Source organism: Centrocercus urophasianus, unplaced genomic scaffold, assembly GCF_019232065.1.
Source record: "Centrocercus urophasianus isolate 14NV4802_14NV808 unplaced genomic scaffold, USGS_Curo_1.0 seq_10, whole genome shotgun sequence".
Lineage (NCBI taxonomy): Eukaryota > Metazoa > Chordata > Aves > Galliformes > Phasianidae > Centrocercus > Centrocercus urophasianus.
In genome coordinates, this window is record NW_024884142.1 from 16,859,618 (window position 1) to 16,878,278 (window position 18,661).

At 37.6% G+C, this 18,661-nt stretch overlaps 1 protein-coding gene across 1 annotated transcript in view; it reads left to right on the forward strand.

Moving 5' to 3' along the window:
- Window positions 1–18,661, forward strand: part of LOC122161862 (muscular LMNA interacting protein) — an 83,058-nt gene that overhangs the window by 6,636 nt on the left and 57,761 nt on the right. The window lies entirely within an intron of this gene.

Below are 18,661 nucleotides of genomic sequence, written 5' to 3' on the forward strand. Positions count from 1 at the left end.
AATTAATAAATGTTTTTTTCTTGATAGTAATTTTCAGAAGGAGATTATAGTATTTAGCTAATATGTATTTGCATATCAGACCAGTCACTCTATCTTCCTTCAAAGAATCAGTGAAAGTTTTACTGGGACTACAGTGAACCGCTTTCCTATTCCTTATTCATGAAAGCAAGCTGAATATCCAACTCTCATTGCTTGAATATTACTTACTTCCATAAAGTGCTTCATTGAGTATGAATTCAAGCAGTAAAATTATGCAGGAACTGTGCATAATTTCTGCATAATTTCTTGCAAGAATTTACTGTAATTACAGCAACAGAGGAGCCAGATGATTGTTCGCAATTAGTTTTCCATTTCTGTTAGAAAATCATAATGCAGAGCAATTCAGATTGAGAAAAAGGCACCTTGTAAGATAAAATGTGAACAGAAAGAGTAGCTTTCCTCATTTAAAAAGGATTAATTTCATAGAGCACACCGTCTACACAAAGACAATGATACTCCTTTTTAGGATAGAGAAGGATTGGGTTACATCTCACCTGATATACCTTATATTTGCTATGTGGATGCATCAGCAAGAGAAAAAGCAAATATTTTTTGTATGAGGATAAGTGCATGATTGTGACTTGCCTAGGGCTACAAAGTGCCAGAGACAGGTCTGAAATCCAAGACGTGTCAAAAAATATTGACAATATCACTGAATTCCTAGCAGTGAACCCAGTTTGTAGTCATATAAGTTATTCAAATACTCTGTCTGATTGCTGATGGCCAAGGATTCATCTGATTTCCTTCCTGGTTTATTCTTATAGAGATAAACCAGTACTCTCTTCTTTTTTTGGCAGACTGTTTTGCACAGAGGACATAGTTCTTTGAGAGGAAAATCTACATTACTTAAGGGAAAGCAGAAAGCTGGACAGTAGCCCTTAGGAAAGAAAGCACATCATCTGCATGCATGGAGCCAACCTGAAGAGAAGCTGTACGTGCAGTCTGAGAGAGGAGGGGTCATGGAAAGGAAGCAGATGCTTCTCTTAACTAGGCTGCTCACTGGCTTTACACATTGTACTGAAGGACATGGTTTAGTGAGGAACTAGCAGGTGGATGATTGGACTAGATGATCTTGGAGGTCTTTTTCCAACCTTGATGATTCGATGATTCTAAGAACAATAGATCTCCATGTAACCTTGCATAAACTATTTCATAAGCTTATTTTGGACAAAATTTGAAGTTCTTTCTTCACTGAAAACAATACCAAAAATAAAAAAAATCACATAGAAACCTGTGTTCCTACCCCACCTCTTTCAACCTGATTTATTCATTGATTTCAGCAGGTACATTGCTGTATTGGCACCCTGGCACATGAACACAATGCTTTGTGACCATGATATGAGCATCTATTACCACTACTGTGGTACACTGTGGAGCTTCTTTAAATAGAGATGAAGTATCTCAGAATACTTCCAACTTGTTAGAGACTTACACAGAATCACAGAATGGCCAGGGTTGGAAGAGACTTCAAGGATCGTGAATCTCCAACACCTCTGCCACATGCAGGACCACCAATCTCCCCATTTAATACCAGACCAGGCTGCCCAGGCCCCATCCAATCTGGCCTTGAACACCTCTAGGAACGGGGCATCCACAACCTCTCTGGGCAGCCTGTTCCAGCAAAGAACTGTAAAGAACTTACCCAGAATTAGCCCAGGATACCAATTGCTTTTTGAGCTGAAAAACTTAGGGACTGTCTTTCCTGAAGGTGGCACATAGACACAGAAAAAACAATTCATACTGGTTCTTTAAGTGATATATTTTCATTTTATAAAGGCTATCATGACTGAAAAACCATTAGTTAGGCTAGAATGTTGGTACTAAAGGCTAACTTGTACTAAAGGCTACTTGGGTATCATTTATTGATAATGAAAGATGCAACACATCTCTCCTCCTTGAGTTCTTCTATTTATAAAAATTTTCCTGGGAGTAAATCTGTAAAAATATTTCAAGGTCTTGTACAAATAATCAAATATTTCTATTACATTGCTGTTACCATATTAAGTGTCTGTGGTACTAGAATCTGAGGGTTTTTTTAATTCTAAAAATGATTAGAATGTCCAGCTTCAATCATTGTCAGTCTTTTCTGACATCTACATTTGGAAGAATCTTTGCTTGCTTGTGGTGCTTGAGGTTTTATTATTGTTATTCATCAGCTTCCTAGATAGCTTCAGCATATCACCTTTCTAAAGCGGAGCATGTTGATTAGTGTTTTTTTTTTAGAACAATTTGACATGCTAGGTTGATGTTGGCAGAGAGAGAAAGGCTACATATGTAGTGGATTATCTCTATACATTTTAGCTGTTGACAGTTACAGAAGCAAACTGACATTAATGCATCTTGATAAGTGATACTGTTATTACCAGTGTCACTTTTATCATTAGCTACTCAAAATATTGACCTGTGATTCTTAATTGGATGTTATAATAAATTTGGTATGTATTAACATGGATATCATATTGACTTCTTTATGACATGTTCCTTGACAGTAATATCGTTATTGTATATTGCTTCAGTTAACTGGTTAGCATTGCCCTTAGTATCTCCTTCAGAACGCAATTATTTACTTATTCATTTATTTAATGATATACATACATACCATTTATTGGTTTTGATATGAAATGCATGAAGCATTGAGAGATACTCTTGTACATCTGATTTCACTGCCAATTGAAGATGTTGCAATTAGATTCAACATCGTTTAAGGCTTTCTCCTCTTTCAAAGAATGCAAACCAGTTTTGAATGTAGGGAGCAGCCTGAGGGAATGTCCAGGAGAAGTCAGCTTTAGGAAAGAGTCTAAATCCTGGCTTGTATAAGTGGTAAGCATATGAGGCTGGGCCACAGGAAAACAGGCCTTGTTTAGCATTCTCAGCTGTGACTCTTTCCAAATTTAGGCCTCTAAACTAGATATCAGAATGAGACTATAAAGAACTCTTTGCTGGATCAGCCAGAGTTCCATCTTGCCAAGGTTGTGTCTCAGGCAGTGCCTCATAGCTGATGCTAGAAGTGTATGAGAACATGACAAAGCCAGGAACTGAACTCAGACCTCTTAATTTTCAGGAGAATTACAGTACCTTATTACCTTAGGCACAGAGTAAGTGAGGGAGTTTCTCCTAATAAAAGTATTTCAAGTCATTTACATAATTTCAATGCTCACTGGGCCAGAGTGAATAAAAGAGACAGAATTTGCTATCTATTGTTCAGGACAGAAAATCAGGACTTTGGATAAGCAGTTTCTAGTTTCTGCTTCAGTTATGCACTAACCCTTTGTGTAAAGCAGAATCAGTATGACAGAATAGACTGTACCACTCACCCTCAAATACCACATAAGGGGATGCTGAAAGGAATTCACATGGCAAGTAAAGAGGCCCATGACCTAACAGAAAGAAGGGCAGGGTTGGATCATGCCAGTGATGGATGGTCATGGGGGTTGCACAGAAGTATGGTGAGCTCTCCAGGATGTGGCAGAGAGCCCAGGCTGTGTGCAATCTGTAACTCTTCCTGCCTGAGCATCCCAACAGCCCATAGCTGGCCAGCTCATTATCTGTACCTCAGCTACGAGATAACAACTTTTTAAAATAAACTCACTCACAACCACATGAATATGCTCTAAGGCAGACAGGCAGAGCTTGGATGAGAAAAGCAACTTCTGAATTGATTTCTTAGGTAGCTATGAGGATCCAAACGAGCCGATCATTTAGAATTTTAGCTTGTAATATGAACGGGCATATTTCTTGTGGCTCTGTGCCATTAATTAATCTTCATGAAATGAAGCATATTTTTCAAGTAGGCAGGTGCAAAGATTCCACAGTACATATTATTTATACTTGATTTCAAAAATATCATAAAAACTGACACAAAATCTACGTTTTTCCTGGGTAATCATGAGAAGCCTACAGAAAGACCTCATTTGTTTTAACGGGACAAGTATAAATTCTGTTTGCTAAAGCAGATTGCAAATTCTTGACACTTCACCTCCACCCACATAGCATTATCCTTTTGTTATACACGCACTTTCTACAGAAAGCATGCCAGTGGCCTCTTCATTTTGAGTGCTCTGATTAATGTTTGAGGTTCTAGCCAAAGAAAGATGCCTCACAATGGCCTCAAATCTATCTGCAACCACATGCTTTCCTGAACTGTTTTGTTTTGCAAGAAGAATAAGAGCTGATGACATCTCCTCGGTTCAGACTCTTCAGCTGCAGTCTTCTGGCTTGTTTGTGATCTTCAGTGCTGCCATGGGTCTCTGCTTCACTCAGATAAAAGGCAGGTACTAGTGATGTTCTCCTGAATTTGCCTGGAGGTTCTTGGTCACTCATCAGATGGGCTTCCTCCACACAAGGACTCAACGTAAGCATCTTTGAGCTTATTTCTTTCAGCAGTCCTGGCACATTATATCACCTCTACAATGTTCTGTGTCTGGGTTTGGCATTTCTGGCCAGGAGAAAACTTTATCTGAAGGCAGGTTTCAGCCTTTGGCAGTTTGTTTTCAGATGCTAATTGAGGATGTCATCTTTCAAAGCTTATGCTGAAAAATATCTGAGAAAGAGACAACTGAAAATAGCTAATTACCTGGTAGATGGAGTGTGCATTAGCACTGTAGGAAACTTGAAGTATGCTTACATCTTGCTTTTCAAAGACAGACATTTTCAAATCAGTTCTGTCAGTCCATCTTGGTGTTTCCACAAGTTAGTCCATCCTGGATTCAAAGAATCTTCTAGGTAAAAAGTGAGTAACAGCAAATATGTTCTGTTAAAAGACTTTGTTCAAGCAAACTGTTTGTTATGTGGAAGAAAATACTTTAATGAAAACTCCCTGGTCCACTTCAAAACTGCAAAGCAGATAATATTTCCTATGTACAATAGCAATACAGATTCAGCTGCAACAAACATAGCGTTTGGTTTCTTCTGCTGAAATTAAAGGTATAAACTTTTAAATGAAAGAAAGTTAACAGCTACTACCATATCTGGTAATTTCCTACAAGGATCTTTTCTGGAAAGCAGAGTAAAAATAAGTGCTTGGTACAAGAGAGCTCCTGAGTCACTTCCAAAAATAACTAGTTTCACTTCCTTAGCTTTCCAACCACTTTTTCAGTGCCAACTTCTGGCTAGTTAACAAACAAGACTGAACAGATAGGGCAGATGCAAAATCAGAGATGGGAGCTGTAAGGCATTACCACATGAGGTTGCTATCTTTCTGATAAACTACATCTGTTGTTACATTTCCTTTAGAAGTTAGAGAAAGGGCATTTCAGAAAAGAGGACTGATCCTGCAGACACTTCCACCATCTGTTTTTCTGGAGAGGCTGAGCTCTCCCCTTGACCTGCAGCTTCTGCTGCAATCAAAACCTCACCTGGGCAATGTTTGCAAGACTGAACTGACTGAACTCTTAGTCACCTTTTTATCTTTATTTATTTTTTTCCCAAGGAAACAGACTTAATGAGAAGGAACATAAAATCTACTACTATGAGAAAGACAGAAACAGAATTTGACAGAAATTGTATACTGACATTCTTCTCTTAAAAAACAGTTTGAGATAATTTTAAAATAACCTGAAGCTTTAGTACAAAGCATGCATAAATAAAATTACAAGGGCTGCAGTTGGACTTACAGTGTTAAGGTTTTAAAATTTTTCATATTTTAGTGTGAGCCTGGATATGCTTCTGTGTTGTATAAACCTCTGAAGATGTTCACAGGGCATTGATTATGAAGCTATCAGGCTACATGTTGCTTTGTGCATACAGATGCCAAAACATTAGAAATACTTGTGATTTCTTATTATTGCTTGCAGGATTTCTATGCTCTGGGATAAAGAATGATAACATGAGATTTCAGGACATGGATGAAAAATAGAAAGTAATCTCTGCTTAACAGATTATGCATATATAATATATAATATTATTTTCCAGAGCTCTAACTTGAAGTTGAGTCTGTTGCTTGTTCATTCATTCAATTTCTTCATTGAACCTTTTCACTGAAGCTCTTACTGAAATAATGTAGTATGCTGATAAATGGCATTTCTCTATTTCTGGTAACGATAGAAATAATGTTCAATTGGCATTCAAGATATATTTCTCTTATTTCCAAAGCTAAGGCCACACTGAGAAATGAAATCCATTTGCACTGGATTCTCAGATAAAATTTGACTTATTGCAAGTAGTTCTCAGTAAAGAACTGTGCACAGTGAAGAAAAAATCCCTGAACAATTTAATCTGAAGGTCTTCTCAATCCTAGCATTTCAGTATACAGCAATAAACAAGCAACATTCTTCCTGCATCTACTTTTAGGAGACTGCAGGCTCAGCTTCTGCTAAGGTAAAAGGAACAGAAATCTCTTTGAAAGGCTGTAGAATCTTAGAATACAGCACTTACAGTTTGAAGCTCAAGGCATGTATATTCACCTTTAGCTTGTATAAAAATATAGCGTAAGGTAACCATGATTTCACAGTATTTCTAAATATCAAAATGCTAAGCTGCTGGACAAGAGGAGAGAAGAAAATGCATCCCATATTAGTTATGCCACTTAATGCACAGCTTGAAGGCAGTCGGTTTTCCCTAGTGATGAGAGTAGTTTAAGGATCTTCATGAAACACCTTGAATTTCTTCTAGAATAAGCCTTGATAGTACCAACTTTACTACTGGTTATTACAGAGGCTTTGATAAGTTTTAAGATGATTAAAATCTTTATGAAATCTCCCAAAATGCAGTTCTGGCAATAAGATGACTCAATTATTTCTTTAATCTGAAGAGGTGATTATTATATCAGTGCCTTCTTTCGAATAGTTTGAAAAGTGAAGATGCAATGTGAAAAAACAAATGTGTAGGAATCGTGTATCGAATCTGTATTCTTTGCTACCAGATTAAAAACATTTTCCATTATGTCATCACCTGTATTCTTATACTGCAAGCTTCTGAAGAAAATATCACTAGGAAGTAAAAGACAATATGTATACTTAAGTTCACTAAAATTAAATCACCTTCCCTTTTTATGATGCAATGATCCTTTTGATTATGGTATTTATAGAGATTTTGTTGTTTGCACATAAAGTCTAAAGAATACTTCAGAAGATAACATTGACAAGGTTTTACTTAAATCTGGGTGACTCTTGTTTAGAAGCCTGGCATTAGTAGTGTTCTTGGTCAAGAAGTCCAACACGTGGATACAGTGTTTTCTTGCTTTTCCCAAGGCTTACTTGAGATGCTGTGAACTCTAGAGGTGATATAGATAGTTTGCAAACTAAAAGTGGAGAGAACAGTGGTTGAGAGAAATCCAGGTGATTTATAAGAACAAATAGATGGAGGAAGAAAAATATCATTGCCCAGATGTGTTAATGGACACTGAGATGTAAGACTGAGAACATAAGTCTAGCCAGAAGGAAAACCTGATTATGAAAGTAAACAGCATCATTTGTATTTCTGTTCTGACAGAAATATGACTTGCAGGGCAAAATGAGAACTTGACTTTAGGGTAATGATAGCATTCTGAAAGGGATTATTTTCCTAGTTATGAAGAACTTCTTGACTGGACTCAAGTGGGAACTTTGATAGATGACATATATATTCAGGTAACAAAAAAGGAAGAAGTGAAAGTTCTTCTAAATTAAGATGTTAAGTAATGTGCTAAATAGATATGTTATTGTCACAAAAGATTAGAAAAACAATGCCAAGTGGATGTAGTTAATCTGTGAACACACAGTAAAGACTGAAGCTCTGGTTAGCTATGGACTGTTGTTTAGAGTAGACATAGTGAAAGACCTTGAACAGGGCTGCTGATGAAGCCCAAGGCAGAACAGAGCATAGAAATCAACTTGCAAACTGCCTGAATTTCTTGGCTAAAGTAATTAAACTTGTTCTTGGTACAAAATGTACAGTCAACTTTGGAAAATATACTCCCATTCTTTTTCCTACACTCAAAAATATCTGAGGAATGGTGCATGACTATTCAGCTCAGTGACTATACAGTGTACAAAGCTCAAAATATTTTTTCTTGATGAGACAAAGTCAAGTTTGTAAAATGACAGCTCTTCACACAAGCTCTTTTGTTAGGAAAAAAAAAAATAAAATAAAATGACTAAATTGGAATAAATGTAGCTATTCTTCCAAATACTGCCAGATCAAAATGACCTTGATATTGTTAAACTCTATTCTTGACATCTGGGAAAGCTGAAGTTAAATAATATTTAAAGACAGCTGCTTTTTAAAGATAAGCACAGAAAATAAAACAACATCCTAAGTATACCATCCTCTCCCCTTGTGAGTGCGTGGAAGAAGCAAACAGCTATTCAGTTTACCTTCTTACATGTTAGTAGCTGAGTGCCTGAATAATCACTCTTTGTAGCCAGCATTCTTCTGGGCCCACACAGACCTACTCAGAAAATAGCTTGTTAAAAGAACCTCTGAAAATTTCTGCTGAGGAGAGGAAAATCAGCTTTATCACACACATTTCTTCACTGCTTTTTGAAGTTCAGTTTTATTTTTCTCTGAACTGTGCTCTACATTTTTTGGACAGCAGACTGGGTAAAGAGACATTCAAACTATCATCCCACTGAGTCTTATTGGTGAAGGGCAGGTAAGAATGCTTGTAGAAGGGCTCATGTTGATTATTTGTTAAATCGCTTGCACAGATGACTGAGAGGGTAATAGGACCTCTAACAGAAAGCCTACAGCTGATTATATATGATATATGAAACAATCTATTTATTAATGATCAAAATGACAGCTTCTTCCACCTATGATTACTTAAAAAGCTGAAAATTTAGTATCTGAAGTTTTTAAAAATATGCTGTGTATCCTTAGTAAACCATCAGTGAGTATATACCTATTTGTTACCCGACGAGAAGTAATGGCCTTAAATAGCACCAGGGGAGGTTCAGGTTGGGTATTTGGAAAAATTTCTTCTTAGAAAGAGTAGTGCTGCATTGAACAGGCTGCCCTGCAAAGTGGTGCAGTCACTGTCCTTGGAGGTGTTCAAGAAATGTGTCGATGTGACACAGAGGGATATGGTTAGAAGGCATGGTAGTGATGGGTTGATGGTTAGACTAGATGATTCTATGATTCAATTCTGTTCCTTTTGGAAAGGAGATGAGCTACTTGGGCTAGCTGGTAGTATAAGACTTTCACTGCTTTCTGCTGGAATGGCAGCAGTTAAACTGTAAGTCTTCATTCCAGTCGTAAAAGAGTGAATAAAGACTAAGGTTTAAATTAACACTTTATGAAGTCTATGAAAGCATCTTTCTCTCTCTCTCTCTCTTTCTCTCTTTCATACCTTTTTTTCTGATTGATCAAAAAAATGACAAATCCAGGTGCCAGATGGCTTTACGGATCTTGAAAATCATATTTGAGAGTATGTCATGATCAATCACAGAGATAACTTTAAAATGTGAAAGCTGTGCTATTCTCTGTCGTTGATATGTGGGTGTCAGATGCATTGCCTTTGAAAATCTAAGCTGTACAGCTCTGTGTGTTTCATCATACCCTTTGGATTCCTGCTCCAAAAATATAGCTCCTTAGCAAGATAAATGCTCAGACACAAGATGTAGTGGTTTGGAAAAGGAGGTATCTATTGAAAATGTCATGCTTCAGAGATTTAAAAGAAATGGAAATGAAAGTTTTTTAATAATGGCAGAGTATGAACATGGGAGACAACTCGATAGAATCTGTGCTGCCAGGAGCAAATAACGTCAAATTTTTTCTTTTCCCTATCAAATCAATTATCTTTTCACTGAAAGATATCTTTTAATTAAACTCAACTGGGCCAAAATGCTTTCACTTTCAAAAAAAACCTGAATACAACAAAACCCTTAGTTTTAACAGTTTTCAAAAATGATTTTTTTTTTAAAACAAATCTAAAAAAATCTATCAAAAATTAGACATACTATTACTGCTGTAGATTGAGGTCAGACAGAAGTAATAAAAGAGTAAAAAAAGGAAAAGGAAATTCTGAGGGATGAAAACATCCAGGTGGAGCTGTATGTTTGTATTTGGGGTGACAGAGAATGACAGGAGCTGTTGTTTTCAGGCAGAGAGAATGGGCATTTCCAAACCACCCACAGGCAGCTGAAGTCTCTGAGTAGAGACTGACTTCCTGATGCCTGAAGCTCTCCTGTGTCATCTCCTGGAAAGAGGCAGTTTGCTTTGCTTAAAGTACTTGAAATGAGAATGAGTTTGAGTCCAAAGCTGTAGTCCTTCAGATCTGAGGAGAAATTTTTAGGATAAATGCCACAGTACCAGGTGACTACAGTCTGGTGGGCCCTGGTTGTTCATTTCTTGCAGTCAGAGTTGGATGATTATTAGCATTAAGATTTTGTGTTGAAGTGTCTTATATAGAACAGTAACTGGAGAAGTCAGTGAGACTGCCAGTGCTGCGGTGTATTCTAAAATTCTGCTAAAGCGGTCTTACTGAAAGAGGTTGGGAGTGAAGCACTGAGATCCTCATCCAGCACATCTTCATCAGGGTCCAGGGGGGCTTCACAGACAACTTCTAACCTGGAGCTGTTTGATGAACACCTGCAAAATTCAGCTACTAAAATGAGGGAGTAGCAGTCTTTCAGTTGTTCTAAACAAAGCAGGAAAGCAGATCTTCTGGAATGAAAAGAAACATTGCACAGGTAGGAAATGCTCAGTCTCATCTGTTGTGCCCAAATTACTGCCAAGCCTCCAGGGTCTGGTAGAAGACATAAAGATGTAAGAGTTTGTAGGTAATCTAATTGCAGTATTAGCAGTCTAATCACAGAGTTATTATGTTGTTAATTCCATTTTCCATGACAGAGAGTTGAGTTTAAGGAGGTACTCATCCCAGGCAGTGTTTATCAGAACACGTTATAAGCCTACCCATTATCACTAATAATATGAAGCTGTTCTTATTAACAGCAGATGGCTATTCATAGGATGCATTTACCCACTCAGGAAGGTCTCTGCCATACTCCCACAGTGATTCAAGGCTATCCAGCCAGAGACTCAGATGGCAACCCTTTGTTCAGAAGAGTGAAATTGTACTGCTTTGCCATGGGCTTCTCCTAGGTGGGGTCATAAAGTTACTCTTAGGACTCCTTCTTTCTTATCCTGTACATGTACTCCTTCTGTCTTTGTCCACCCAGCAGCCATAACCTTCTGGGATACGGTCAAAGTGACCCAAGCTGTCCATTATTGACGTGACAAGTATGTGCTGGTGACCTTGGTCAGGCTGAGTTGACTGTATTCTGAATGTTTCAATTCTCATTCATCCAAAGCAACATTTAGTCCTCACACCTATTATTTTGGGAAGGACTTCCATGCAATACCTTTCATGTCTACCATCTTCTCGGTTTAATCTTTTCTGCTAATGCTTCCTCATCATTCCATTCACACAAACACACACAAGTTAGTTCACAAGCACCCAGGGCTTTCATGACAGTTACTAGTCCAGTTACAATGATAACTACAATTAAAGTTCCAATGATCTAATTGCTATGAATCACTCCCAATAAAGTTAAAATGGACCTATACCAATTTTTGCATTTCTATCCCTTTTGTTTTTCCTGTCTGAGTATCCAGTTGTTTAAAGAGAAGTGCATGATATTAACAGTGATATTGACTTCTTCTGTGCTTTTAGAACACTTTGAGTTATTTTGATACGTTTTCTAAGAGGTCATTTATTTTTCTCCATTAGCCAGCAAATTGTGTGTTACATATAAACTTTACCATATCCAATATATTTTACATACACTGGGTTCTGTTTCTGTTTCCTTTTTATCCTCAATAGCAAAACAGAAGGTTGCATTCCTGTAGTGAGCAATAATTTATTACTAATAGTTTGTGCTTGTAGCCCTGGGGCCCTTATTCTGTACTCACACTTTCAAGCCTTCTGCTATTACCTCATGCTTGTACTTTTGGAGATCTGTATTAAAATCCCATTTTTTCTTCAACAGCCTTCAAGCTATGATTTTCTGGAAACATAACACCTGTTTTATTGGCATACATACTTTTTTTTTTTTTTTTTTTTTTGAATCACTGAATAATTCATCATACAAAGATAATGGTCCATTAGAAGACTTGCAGGGATCTACATAGAGACTGATGTCATAGAGGGAACCACCTGCTTTCAAAATATATTTCTTAAGATAACATCGCCGATTTGTTAACGAAGTTGCTCTGCAACAAATATTTGTAAGGACAGCTGTGTTGGCAGCACCAAGTGGGCTCCTCTGGGCTGGATTCTCCTGTGCTGGTGACAGTAAGATGGACTGGGATGGTGGGGAACTCTCACTGCATTTGTAGGCAGAGATAACTAAGGCTGAAATTCCTGCAACTGTCAGCTGCTCAGACATCTCTAGAAAATGAAGAGCAAGTGGCTGATGCATGCTACTGTGGAACACAAGTGCATTGTTAGCATCATCTACCAAGACCAATCGCTTAGCTCAGACATAAACAGGGATTTCTTTCTATTCCCAATGCTTGATTTGAAAACTACACTTTTTAGGTGTGGCTTTCCAGGTAAGAAAGTAAGAGGAATTATGTAATAGAAGTTATCACATAATCATAGAATGGCTCGGGTTGGAAGGAACCTCAAAGATCATCTAGTTTCAACCCCTCTGTTGCGGGCAGGGTTGCTGACCACCAGACCAAGCACTAGATCAGTCTGCTGAGGGCCCCATCCTACCTGGCCTTGAATACCTGCAGGGATGAGGCATCCACAGCCTCTTTGGGCTGCGTCTCCCTTTTTTCCATGAGTGTTTTGACTGCTAAGGTATTTGATAGGCTATCTGTGGGCTAGATAGCAGTAGGTTTTTAAAATTTTCTTTTACAATCAGCTTTTAATCTTTTCCTGTCTGCTTTTGTTAGTTCTTGAGTGCCTTCTGTGCAAGACCAGATGGCAAGCCTGGCCACATTGTAAAAAATCTGTGCAAAATGAGACATACATGGGTCCTTTCTGACTGATCTATGTGCTGAAATGAATGCAGGACAGGCAGAAGAGGACAGTGAGAACATGCTGAGGAGGTAAATGGATGGAAGCTGAGTGTGTGCCTGCCTGCCTGCCTGCCTTCCTGCAGGTTTGTGCATAAGTAAGGGACTACAGTATTTTGGGGTGATACAACAGAGGTGTTTTTAGCTTGGAAGATGTTGCTTCTAAGCAGTTTTAGGAGATTGGAGCAAGTAAGCACTTTCAGGATGCTACCTGAAATATAACTGGTAGATTCAGGTTGTCTCAGGAGCCAATGTTTAGTGAGTGTTTAGTCAAACTGCATTTAATTAAATCAATTACATGTTACAGGCAAGTGATGTTAGTCCCCCTTTGCAATGGAGAAAATTAAAGGTTATCTTTACTTACTTTTCACTTTGCCCAGCTGCATCTGTGTAGACCAGTATGAAAATGTAATTATAGTTGTATAAAGTCTGTCAGGCTGAAGAGCTAATTAGAATTATTACGGAAAAGAAACATTTCAGCTGAATGAACTCTTGCATTTTGAATAATAGATGACGATTTTATTCTATTAGTCATTTGCTCTTTCTAGTGCTTTACAGACATTAATTTTCAAAAGATATTCATCTGCACATGAGTATTAGTGCATGCTGCTCTATTGAGAAAAGCAAAGTGCTTTGTTCAAGGTGATACAATGAACATGTAATGGGGCCAGGGTACGGTGTGGGGAACTTCCCAGACACAGCTGTCAGTGGGAATTCTGGCACAAACTTCAGCAGATCTGAAATTTCACCCTGGACTTTTGGACTGGATTTAGCTTTTCCCCTGAAGTTTCACAGATACGAAGCTGGTGCTCGGTTGATCATCTGCTGCTGTTTGTAAAAGGTTACAGATAAGCAGCAGCTCATATTACTCAGCAATCAGCTCATCTCTACTGGGTTACTGCAATAGTGGCTGTAAATCGAGATACGGAAATTTGCTGAAGTTTCTTACATCTCATTAAGCAGTCATTTCATTCATTGCAGCCTGGCCTTATTCTTGGTCTCTAGTACAAGACAATATGTGTTCTGCAGTCAAACTTCAGTCTGAACATAGGAAATGGTCTAAGCAGGGGTTGCATAAAACAAGCTGTGCTTTTGGGTGACCCCTCTCCAAACTGGGCTCATGGCTTTAGCTGTGCCCTGTGTGAGAGAGCTATATTTAGCAGGAATTTGAGGCATGTGTATCTGTGCTCTGACCAAAGCAGCATGTCGGTCAACACGTTTCTATGTCGCACTGCACACATTTGTTGTTTATTTGTATTATTTATACATACGTTTTCTGCCCTTCAAACAAATAAGCACCCTCAAAAGAAAGTACTTAATATTTCAGCAGTGAGGTTTTCTCAGGGTGTCCTTTTCTTAGTGAGATGGCTTACATTAACAAATTGGTGGAAGAAGTGGTAATGTGATCCAGCATACTCCATTTCACTTTAGCAATCTGTATTCCAGAAGGAAATCCTGGCAAGCAATCACTGACAATGGGACCTCAATTTAAATTACAAAACAGGCAGTGTGCTGAATGCATATAGAGTTATGAGAGAAATTAAATAGAAGCATTTATTTGTCTTCATAAAGTACCCAAGACAATAAAAATATGTTCTACAAGTAAGGATTGTAGATACTGTGGTAATGAAAACAATAATTAATATAATTTAATTTACTACCCCAGGTCATTTGTAAATTGATGACATTAATTATGCAACAAACCTGCTTGTAAACTGATGACAAATGAAGTCATGGAAGCCATCTAAAACAATTTTCTCCTTTTAAAACTTCTTGGAAACATACCATGCAGCTGTCTATAGTCCCTTAATGGATATTCAGTGGTTATTTATATGAGAATGCAATTTATGCTTTTCAAAGAAGTTACATAAAAGCATACTTCTAAACCCAAGCAATTATGACATTGTGCCCAAAGTTGATTATGTAATATAAATGAGAATTCCTTGGTATTAACTTGCATGTGATGCCATAACTGTATTGGTTACAGTAGTTACAGTAGCAGGGAACGTACGGAATTTCTTTTGGTGTTGTTACTGGATCAGAAGAAAGGACAATAATCTACAAGAAGATTTCATAAATATATATTTTTAAATTTTATTTCACAATTATTCACACTTGTATTCTGGAGTAGCTAACAGATGTAACTTAGTGTTGTAAGTTCACCCTTTTCCTTCAGTACATCAAAGATAGATCAATCAGAGAGATACAGTAAATTAAATGAATATATGATAAAGGTGCAAAATTCTTTCTCCATCTGGAAAAAAAACCAGCACGATATCTTGTAAGAATTCCTTTTGCTTCACATTGTCCCATTTTTAATTTTCCTTCTTTTTCTGTAAGAAATAGAAATAAAAAATAAAGGCTGTAGGGCTGAAAGCTATTGAAAACGTAGAAATAAAAGAATGGAGAAACTCTCTCTTGTTGTTTTAGTTTCCAGAATTACCAATTAAAAAGTATTAAAATATTTTGAATGTTTAAGTATTTTATTTGTTTTTGAAATCAGCAAGATGAAAATAACCATTTAAAATATATTTTTAAATAATATTTTTTTCTCTTTTAATTTCCCCATGGAAAATAATGGGTTTTCAGGCCTGTACTGTGATATTTACTCTCTGTCAAGGTTTCTGTGATACAACTTAAACTACCTGATCAGTTTTACCTGCTAGGAGCACTCACTGTGGGTGACAGAGGAATCCTGCATGCTGTCACATATCTGAAAGCTTAAAACTTATGAAATGCAGTAATTCTATTTTTGTTCATACTTGCTAATGACCAGGGAAAAGAAAAAATATTAAGGGAATATTAATACTACCAAGCTTAAATGGCTTCTTTCAGTTGAAAAAATCTAGCTTGCACGTATGAATTTATATGTTTTCCAATCTCAGTTTTAGCTTGCAAACAATTTTGATGATTGATTTCATGATATGCTTATGCCAAACACAGTGAGGCTTTCTTCATGTATTCTTTAATTTTTCCACCAAAATAACACAACTGGAAAGACAGGATGGGACACAAATTGAATTAGGCTCTGTGAACTCTGGAGAGGTGTTGGCAAGATCTTTCCATTACTATGCAATGGTCAGGGTCATAGAGGCATAGAATGGCTTGGGTTGGTAGAGACCTCAAGGATCATGAAGCTCCAACCCCCCTGCCGCAGGCAGGACTATCAGCCTCAACATTTAATACTAGACCAGGCTGCCCAGGGCCCCATCCAACCTGGCCTTGAACATCTCCAGGGTTGGGGCATCCACAACCTCTTTGGGCAGCCTGTTCCAACACCTCACCACTCTTTTGGTAAAGAACTTGCCCCTGATATATCCAACCGAAATCTTCCCTCCTTCAACTTCACACCATTTCCCCTTGTCCTGCCATTATCTAGCCCTGTAAAGAGTTGACTCCCCTCCTGTTTATAGGCTCCTTTTAGGTACTGGAAGGCTGCAATGAGGTCAGCCCACAGACTTCTCCAGAGAGAAGAGTCCCTATAACTTTGCTTTTTGTTCACATTTCCTCCTGATGTTATCCTGGACATGAAGTACTGGAATTTTGGTAACATCAATGCACTTGATTGCAATTATTTATTTATTTATTTATTTATTTATTTGTGTGTGTGTGTGTGGGGGGGGGGGGACTTGCTATATCCAAACATTCTACATTTTCTCTTCCTTTTTCCTTTATAAGGAAAATTTTGTGGTGATAAGTATTATTCTCCATCAGGAATCTTCACATATGCAAAACAACTGATGTTAAACATCAAACAAGCATGACAAGAGGGTGAGGTAGAGAGGTGAAATACTCACAGAAGTAGATAGACAGGCTACCTGCATATCCTAACCAGAGATGGAATATGAAAGGACAGCTACATATCTGCTGGAAAGCATAAGGCCGTTTCTAGCTAATTTCAGTGAAGACCCACATGCTGCATAAGACTGTAATGGATAGCTTTAATGAAACCACTAATACTAATATGATTTGTATTCCTGCCCTTGTGCAGGTAATTCTGCTTCTTGGTTGTGTAAAGGCTCCATTCCTCAGCTGCATTACAGGGACGAGCTCTCACTAGTGAGAGGATGTTCTTGAGTATTGGTATATTCTCTTACTTGTACTGGGAGCAAGGACTAGGCATTTGATGTACCAAATATTCCTATTTAAATTTTTTTCACTGGTTTGTAAAGAGCATACCTTAGCTACTGAGAGAAAGAAAGACTTACACCGTTTTTCCCTTGTGTAAATAACATCCAGAGCTTCAGGTACTGTGGAGGAGCATTTAGGAGTTGCCCCTTTGCTACTAATTTAGATGCTCCTTGACCACCTGTGTGGAGGGGAAAGGAGGAAAGTAGGAGACCATCTTGTCTGTGTGCACACCCCTGTGTGGGTGCAAGTTTGCAGCATAATGTGACTTGCTGGCATGAGCGAATATAAAACCCAATTTCAGAAGTAAGATGGCTGCCTTTTATTCAGACTTTTCCTTTCAAGCATCAAAGCAGCTTATTCTTTCTGGATTAAGGGTGAGTACATAAAAATTTGTTCTGGAAGTTGCTCAGAGGACTGAATTCTTCTAATTGTACAAAAAATGGTAATTGGTATAAATAACCTGCCTTTGTTTTGCATGATTCTTCCAGGAGATAGCTGTTAGAGACAATAACAAAATTTTGCTTAATTTAAACAAACAAAAAAAGGAAATCTGTATTTATCATTTTTGATGTTCCATCCACAAGGCTCAGTCATGTGAATGCATTCCATAATTCCACTGTGTTCCATAATTGTTATTTACTTATAGACACAAATTGCAAGGCTGCATAATGAGAGCCATAGCTTTCAAATTTGTTTCATTTTAAACAAACAAGTAAAAAAAAAACTGTCAAAGAAATAGCCCTGTTTTTTGTTGGTTTTTTTTTGTTGGTTTTTTTTTTTTTTTCCCTGTATGACTCAGTATAGTTCAAGACTCTTCATACTCCAGATCCTTGAAAAAGCAATTAACTTCCATAGGCTTTGAATCAGAAGTTAAAACAAGACAAAAAACAATCTGTAATTCCATAGTTTTGAATCAGAGAGATTTTCTGCACCAACAAGTAGCGGGAAAATCACAGAATCTAATTTAGTAATTGGGTCTGTGTTGTACTTTCCTATGTTTTCCTTGTGAAACCTTCGCAGTTCTACAGCCTAATATTTGGCAAAGAAAATAATTGTTTCCTCACTGCCTGGACTTCTTTTCCTGTCCAGTCTCTCCAGGAGAGGGGATATGGCTGGGAAGCACTGTGATAAAATCGAACATTTGGATGAAATCACCTTCTCTTTCAGTGCATTCATGTAAAGGGCCCTATGTGCAGGGTCTTAGTGAGAATGTAGTATGAGGAGGAAGAGATGAGAAGCATGACAAGCAATTACTCAATGTACATGGCCAAGTGGCATAAAGAATATTGGAGAAATGCTTCCCCTGAAACAGAATCCATCCCACATGTTGATCAGAATTACCATGAAAATGTGGTTGGTTTTTTTTTCTTCTTGTTTTAGTAAAGGCTTTTCCAATTTCTTCTAAGCTGTTAAGCAAATACTCTAGGGGCTATATGATGCCCAAATACAGTGAAATATTTACATTTTCATTCGACTAAAATGGAATTACACAAAGCAGCCTTAATGTGACTTGAATATGGTTTTCTGTTTCTGGTATGGAAAATGGAAA